The sequence below is a fragment of the Corvus cornix genome, chromosome 3 (genome assembly GCF_000738735.6).
Source record: "Corvus cornix cornix isolate S_Up_H32 chromosome 3, ASM73873v5, whole genome shotgun sequence".
NCBI classification, from domain to species: Eukaryota; Metazoa; Chordata; class Aves; order Passeriformes; family Corvidae; genus Corvus; species Corvus cornix.
Genome location: NC_047056.1, coordinates 52,629,142 through 52,636,871, shown reverse-complemented (window position 1 = coordinate 52,636,871; position 7,730 = coordinate 52,629,142). Strand labels below are relative to the sequence as shown.

The window sequence follows — 7,730 nt, the reverse complement described above, 5'->3', positions numbered from 1 at the left end:
GAACACTCCTGCCCAACTTGGTGTCTCAATCCCCTCATCCAGATCATCAATGTACATACTCAACTGGCCCCAACACTGATCACTGGGGAACACCACTTGTGACCGGCTGCCCGCTGGCTGTAGCACCACTCACCACCACTCCCTGGGCCCTGCCATCCAGCCAGGATTTTACGCAGCAAACAGTGCACCAGGCCAAACCGTGAGCAGCCAGTTTCTCTAGGAGAAAGCTGTAGGAAGTGGTCTAAGGATTTACTAAACTCCAGGTAGACTATATTCACAGCTTTCCCCTCATCCACTAAGTGGGGTCATCTGATCGTAAACTTAAATCAGGTCAGTCAAGCAGGACCTGCCTTTCATAAATCCACCCTGGCTGGGTCTGCTTTCCCAGTTGTCCTGTATGTACCCTGTGATGGCACTCATGATGATCTGCTCCATAACCTTCTCTAGGACCAAGGTCAGACTTACAGGCCTGTAGTTCCCTGGATCCTTCTTCCTTGCCTTCTTGTAGATGGGTGTCACATTTGGTAACCTCCAGCCTACTGTGACCTCCTGAGTTAGCCAGGACTGCTGGTAAATGATGGAAAGTGGACTGGTAAGCACTTCTGCCAGCTCCCTCGCTACCCTTGGATGGATCCCATCCAGCTCTATAAACTTGTGTGTATCTAAGTGGTGTTGCAGGTCACTGACCAATTCCCCTTAGATCATGGGGGCTTCATTCTGTTCCATCCCTGTCTTCCAGCTCAGGGCACTGTTTCTTCTTTCTTGTCTATTCCTTCTGATCAGTGTCCTCATATAAGAGAATCCAGTTTGCTCCCAAGCCTGAGAAGAGAGTGTAGGGTGCTGGTGCCCATTTGGCAAGACAACATTTTTTGTTTTATAGTTTTGTTTCTTTATTACAACTTTTTTTTTCCCCCTCTTTCATTTGCTGCATTTAAGTCACAGCTTGTTGGGAAGGGAAGGCTTCAGCTTCTCATGAAGTAGAGATTGTTCAGTCAAAGCCCAACCTTAAAAATACATTTTCTAAATACGCACTATTCACTGTTGTCCTCAGTAACTTGATTGGCAGAAATGAGAACTGCAAAAGCGGATCTTGTCAGTCATTCTTAAGTCTTCCTTAATATGGAAACAATCACCTGCCATTTCAACCATTTTTTGCAAGGGACACAGTGGGTTTAATAAAATGCACACACCTGCAGTCTCAACCTCTTTTTATTTTCCGGTAAAAATTTTTTTGTGGGGATTGCAGATGTGCATGGGCAAGATAAGAAACCCTTCCCTGTGACAGCTGAAAACCCATCCTGGCCTATATTCCATCATTTTCTGGAAATGCTCTGAATATATGCACACTGGCCCAGCTCTGAGTGTCTGTCTCACGAGATCCAAAGGATGAGGGTGTGCCGTGTCCTGCAGACACACTGCACGTACAGCGCCCTGAGACCACGGGATGTGAAAGTCACCCGCGTTTGCTCTGTTACAGGTCACTTGGGCTCTGTGGCCCAATATGCAGGAGATTTTGCTCTTTGCTATTTCTGGGCTCAACTTTTATCTCCAGGAATTGCAGCAGTGGATTAGGGTTGATTCCTACATGGTCATCATTTGCACGTTGTGACACAACCCCTATGTCATGCAACACCTGCTCATTTCAGACTAATCTTTCAGAAGTGGTGAATATCCATGGCACTGCCTGTACTCTGAGAGACACGGAGATACTCAGCAACTTTAAAAGAAATCCAAGGAGGCCTGATACTGAGGTCCCAAATTATGTTTAGAGAATGGTTCCAGAACAATCAAAACATTTTTTCATTAAAATACCTCCTAAGGAAGAATTAAACTGGTAGTGCTCTATGGTAAATTTAGCTACAGTGTTTCTGGGACAAGATGTCCACAGAACAAGCATCCCTCATTTATCACCAGAACATCTCAATTCTGACCTGAAACACAAATTTGGTGCCACATGTAGTAATGTGTTTGTGGTCTGTTGCAAATGCCAGCCAGCGAGGGAATGTGTTGGTTTAAGGCACACAAGTAAAAAGCACAGCTTTTATAAGTTCAGCTTCATTTGACTTTGCTGGGAAAGGAAATAATTACTCTATTTGTTTTGCTTCCAAGATGGGACTAGCAAATGTGTTTCTCACCTCACTGAGAGGAAAAAAATCACACCCAATATGGTTAAGGTGCACCCCTTTTTACAGAGCAATGTGACAACCTTGCAACTTGAACGCAATTTTTTTTTCTTTAGCTGCTGCCTTCTGGGGTTTTTTTCTCTTTAATGTGGTTTATTATTGAGAGATGCTTCATGCATGAGCATCTTGGATTGTTTCCTACAAAATAGCAGAGCTCCGAAATAAAAGGAATGGGTAGGGCAGAAGTGAAGCTTATTTCAAACATGGCTTTAGAGGAGCTGATTTTGCTGCCATGTGAAGGCAAATATTTGGCCATGGAAGAAGAATGTCTTAAAATGAGCTACGCTCCAGGAGTGAGCAGATCAGTCCTTCCTAGAGGCCTGTGGTAATTTGTTTCTTGGAGGATGTGAGCTGTGATTCTGCTGAGGCTGCTGCTTTTGTTTGTTTGCTTTTGCAGTGAACATGCTGCAGTTGAGATCACCTTTTCCAAAGCTCAGATGCACCTTCTGGAAAGCCAGGGCCCAGATGAGCATTTTGATATTTGTGTCCCGTGATCAAGGGCAGAGCTTTGGGAGAAAAACTGGAGCACAGCTGATATTCAGACCAGGAATGCACACAGAGCTGCTGCTTTTTGACCCACTGCATGACCGTTTTAGGGACCCTCCTTTGTTTTTCAGCTACTGCATGCTATGACACAAATTTCTGGATGTGTAGTGTGGCTTCCCATGACTGAAAGCCTTGTGAAAGGGGAGCCCTTTGGGACAACTCCTGCACAAGTTTCCCCCCATCCCTCCCCAGCTCCAGTGACAGCAACCTGTGTCCTCACACTGCTTCTTGGCCTCAGCTCCCTCACAGTAAGGTGATCCACAAAGTGAACATTAGACGGCATTTTCTGAGCCAAGGATTTTCCCCCGGCAGGTTGCAGAAAGGCCCATCTGCTTCTCTCGGGGCTGGTGTTGCCTCCATCCAGCCTCCACAGCTGAGTGCATCTTTTGTGCTGACCACAGTGATGCTGGTGACAGGGGAGGAAACCTGGCTCTAGGTAGAGATGTGCAGGAAAAAACTTGCATTACATGTAAGTCCTAAAACTTGTCTGACTGGACAAGGATTCCAAGGCACAGAGAGGGGTTGTTGCTCCCCAAGGGTGGTGGGGCCTCAGTGGAGGTGCAGCCTGTTTCCTCCCTGGAACAGTGAGGGGAGCACGGCTCAGCTGGAGGCAGTGGGGCCAACACACTGCCTGAGCGGCCACACCGGGCACACAGTGGGTGACTTAAGGACATACTTTCAGACTTAATTCTGAGTTTCCTAGGTTTTGTCAGTTTAAGCCAGATTCCTAATGTTATTTTAATGCAGTTGTTTTGTGTGTGAATAATATGCTTTCTATGCCAAACCACAAGCCCTGGAACTAATATCTCATAAAAATGCCTGGAGTCCAAAGCTAATAGCTGTAATTCAGCTGATCGAGTGATGCCTAAAAAGTTACAGATTAACTCTGTTCCCCAAGGGGAAGTAAAATTAAACTCAACTTCTGAGGGGCTGGGTGCTATTTTGCACAGCGTCATAGCCTGGGCCGAGGGATGCAGCTTGCTGCAGACCCTGGGCACCCCATGACAGGGCTCAGTGCCCTGTGGGCAGAGCTTGGGGGCGGGGGGTGCGGGATTTTCATCATTTTTTCCCTTAAAAAAGCCCCCACCCTTCCAGCAACACCCCACCCAGTGATGGGTCGCTACAGCTCATCCTCGCACAGCCCTGCTGCTGTGGGCAGCGATTCAGAAGACGCCAGAAAGGGGCGGGGGACGGTCCCTCACTGCCAGGCTGGTGGTGGCTGGATGAGGGGCAGCTGCGGTGAGATCCGGCCCTGCGGCTGCCAGGCGCAGTGGGCAGGAGCTGGTGCTGGACCCAGCAAGGGGGCAGGTGCCCCTTCCCCTCCCAAAGGGTTTGGATGAGGCAAGAGTGACTTGCGGTGAGCAGAGAGGGGACATGGAGGGTCAAAGCTGTCCCCTCACGCTCCTTTCGGGGGGGGAAGTCGTGCCACAGGATGTCAGTGCAGGCTGTGGGAACGCCATACCTCCCGAAAGGAACGACTGCCTCCTCTCAAGAGCACACAGGAAGATCTCTTTCCCAGAATATCTTATTTAGGCAACTTGCATCACATCAGCAAAGCAGAATGCTTATTTGGGAATAAGAAAACGAGATGTGGCCCCAAGTGAGTGCTTGCCTGTAGGCTCGTAGCAGAAAGTTTGAGGAGGCAGCAGAGGCAGCTGCTGGCTCGCAGCACCGAAGGCAGAGCTGGGCGGGCTGGAGGCCCGGACAGCTGGTGTTTGCTGCCTGTGCCGTGTCCTCCAGCGCTGGCTGCGGAGCCCTAAGGTACCGGGGATTTTCCTGTTACAACACAAAGGGATCAGCTAGATTAGCTTCTGCCGAGGTGAGAAGGAAATGTGTCAAGTTGACGGTTTATTTTGCTCTAATTGGATTCAGACCCTCTTTCTGAATAAACCTCAGTTTACTCCAGCTCTTGCGGTTTTTCATGGCTGTGAATGCAGAGGAGCTGTTCCAGGGATGGGCAAGTGATTCTCGGCTTCAGTGGGGAAAGCAAAGGGATCACGCTGTGGTCACTAGAGGCAGGCAGCCTGCAAACAGCACGGCTGTTTGAGGAAGCTCTCATGGTCACATCCCAGATGAGGCTTCGTGGACAGCTTCTGGCAGCATGAGGTAAAAGCTGCTCTTTGAGCAGGGAATTCTCAGCTTTTCAGTCTTTCAGACATGACATCCACAGCTGCTCTGGGCAAGCTGCAGCAGCACAGCACTGTGACCTGGGGGCAGGGCAATCCTGCCCATAAGAAAGCAGCGTATGCTGGTCCTCTTCTACAGGGAGAGCTGTGCTGTCAGTGAATCTTCTGCACTTCATCATCTTTCTCTAGCTGGCGTGGAACACTGTAGGAAAATTATCTTGGTCTGCTGTTTTTTTTGGCCTGCTCACTCAGAAACACGGAAAGTACCTGCAGCAGGGGTGGCTTCTCAAGTTCGTCTTTTAAATCTCTGGAAACAAAATGAGCTCAGATGGAAAAGAAAGAAGAAGGAGCATAGTTTAAGAATCCTAGGTCTGGGTGGCTGAGAGCTGCTAATCGACCTTCTGTGTTAATCCCTCTAAACCAGCAAATGCTTTTCACTTCTGTGTCCCTTGCACTGTGGAAACTTTTGACATCTCTGTACTGGCCAATGTGGTTTGAATCCCTGCCTCTGAGTCACATGGGTATCAAAATACTCAGCTGGACTAAGTAATGCTCTCTTGATGAGCACAGCAGAAACCAGACATAAAATAAATCATTAAGTCAATGACATTTTTGGGGGATCTAAATTATGTCTGAATATGTGTTACAGAGTCAACGCTTGATTTTGAAATTCTTCCACTTATTTCTTGTTCTTACAGGTGCAAATGAATGCTACATCAGGAAGACACATTTCTGGAAAGCATCTGCTCCTGCAGTTTCCAAAGATGTCTTGGAAATGTCTCTTCTTGTACACGAACCTGTGACTTGTCTGAGAGAGTTTCATTGGTCTTATTGGAATTTGACATAAAAATTATCTTTTATTGTTCTTTTGGTCATGTTTCTCTCTGTGACGTTGTATTTTCTGTTGGCTTTGATATTCTTTAGTTGATCACTGAAGGATCAATTAAATCCAGATGCTGGGTACATTCTTTGTTTGAGGTGGGTATTGGAGTACTTTGGTGTCTAGGTTGTCATATACCTTTTGCCTTGATCATTTGCTCTTGCAGAACTCATTTGTTTTAGTGCTTTTAGAGCCCATGGGAGGTGCTAAATAAACACTTCAAACTATAAAAAAAGTTACTGGCCAACTGTGAGGTGGTAAAATTAAGTAAAATAATCGGCATCACACAGGTAAGCCAAGCAACAGTTTTTCTTTCCTATGTTGTCCTGATTCATTCACAGCACATCAGATCAAACTTTTACATCCTGCCTACCTCCAGAGTTTCCTATAGCAGTACCCATTCCGACTGAAAAGAAGAAGAGGAAAAAAGCCCAAGATAAAACCAGTACGATCAACTAATTTGAAGGAACTTTTTTTTTTTTTTTTTTAATATGGACAATACAGTCTGTTTTTGCTTATCTTCGGTTCTGGAGTGCCTGAGCCATCTAAGAAAATTTATCCTGAATCAGACATGTAGGATTTCCCTAGCAGGGAATATTCCAAGATACAAAATGAAAATTAGGTAAAAGGAAAATAGCTGAAAACAGAGACTGCTACTAGAAAATATGATACAATGTGGACATTGGGAGACACTGTAATACAGGAATCCTTGCATCTACTGAAGTTTGCCACCTCTACAACAAAGCTGCTTTGCTTCCACAAAGCAGTGCTATGCAGGTTTTTAGGGAAGGAAGCAAAGCAGAGCATTATTTCTAAGGGAAATCACAGGTGCAATTAGGAGAGCTGGCAGTGAAGGCATCCCTTTCCCAGCACAGTACCCACACAGCACAGTGGGAATGGCTCAATAGCAGAAGCAAGGACAGGATGGGCCTTAAGGGTTACCCAGGGAAAAAATTGGTAGGGGTGACCAACAGGCTGCCAGTCCTGCTCTTGCTGTCTGCCAGGGGGAAACATGAGCGAGAACAGGCTACTCCTCTGCAGACTGAAAGTAAAGATAAATGAATTACTTGATCCAGAACTTTATAAAAACAGCAAGATGACTTTTGGAAATGCAGAAAGACCCACCCGTCTGTTGCCTTGTTAGCAAGATGAAAATTGAAGGACATTGTATAAGCTGAGGGAAAACCCCAACACTCTCCAGCACAAAATTCAGTTAAATCTCTGCCCTCAGCAGCTTCCAAATCACATAAGCATCAGGAATACTGGAGGGCTGGGGCACAGGGCCTTAAGAGGTCAGGGCAGAAAATGATGTTGTCTCCTTGCAAGAGAAGATATAAATAGTATTTAGCATCTTCAAGTAGGCAAGTTCATAAGTGAGCCTGCCTGACTGTGAACTGGCTTCTTTGACAACTTAGTATTCAGGAGAGGGAAGAATTGCCATAGCAACATTCCCATCTTCTGACATGTATCATGCAGATCATGTAGTCAAGGCAGCACAGCACCCTCTCACACATGTGCTCTGTGAACTTTTGTGTTCCCGACATTATTAAAGAGAGAACTGTCTCATGATTGACACACTTGCCTGTGTGTCTTTACGATTCCTTAAAAAATATATGGAAATTCTTCCCTTCCCCCATCCTCCTCCTTTGAACTGTTTTCTCTTTTCCATCCCACTGAAATGATGAGAACAGCTCCTGCCCCAGATCTGTAGATATATGTTCCTGACAGTAGTCCTACGCTATGCAAATGTGTAAACTGCAAAATGTAGAGGGCTTTAAAAAATTAAGTATATCCAGCAGAATCTAAATTCTGAGTGCTGAAAGGAACTAGAAATCTTTCAGTACCTGCATAATTAATACTCTATTAAACAAAGCCTTATATATTTTTTCTTTTGGGGTTTTTTATTTATTTAATTTTTGCTTTGAGTTAGCCTGAAATCTCCAGACACACACATCAACCATTCCTGCAGTACATATGCCACCCTGTGTGGGAGCT

The 7,730-nt window shown here is 46.0% G+C and overlaps 1 long non-coding RNA gene across 1 annotated transcript; it reads left to right on the top strand.

Moving 5' to 3' along the window:
• Positions 1-4,092: 4,092 nt before the first annotated feature.
• LOC109145805 lies at positions 4,093-5,720 on the top strand. Its single transcript, XR_002047451.3, has 2 exons — positions 4,093-4,548; positions 5,554-5,720. It is a non-coding gene; the product is annotated as an uncharacterized LOC109145805 (long non-coding RNA).
• Positions 5,721-7,730: the final 2,010 nt, after the last annotated feature.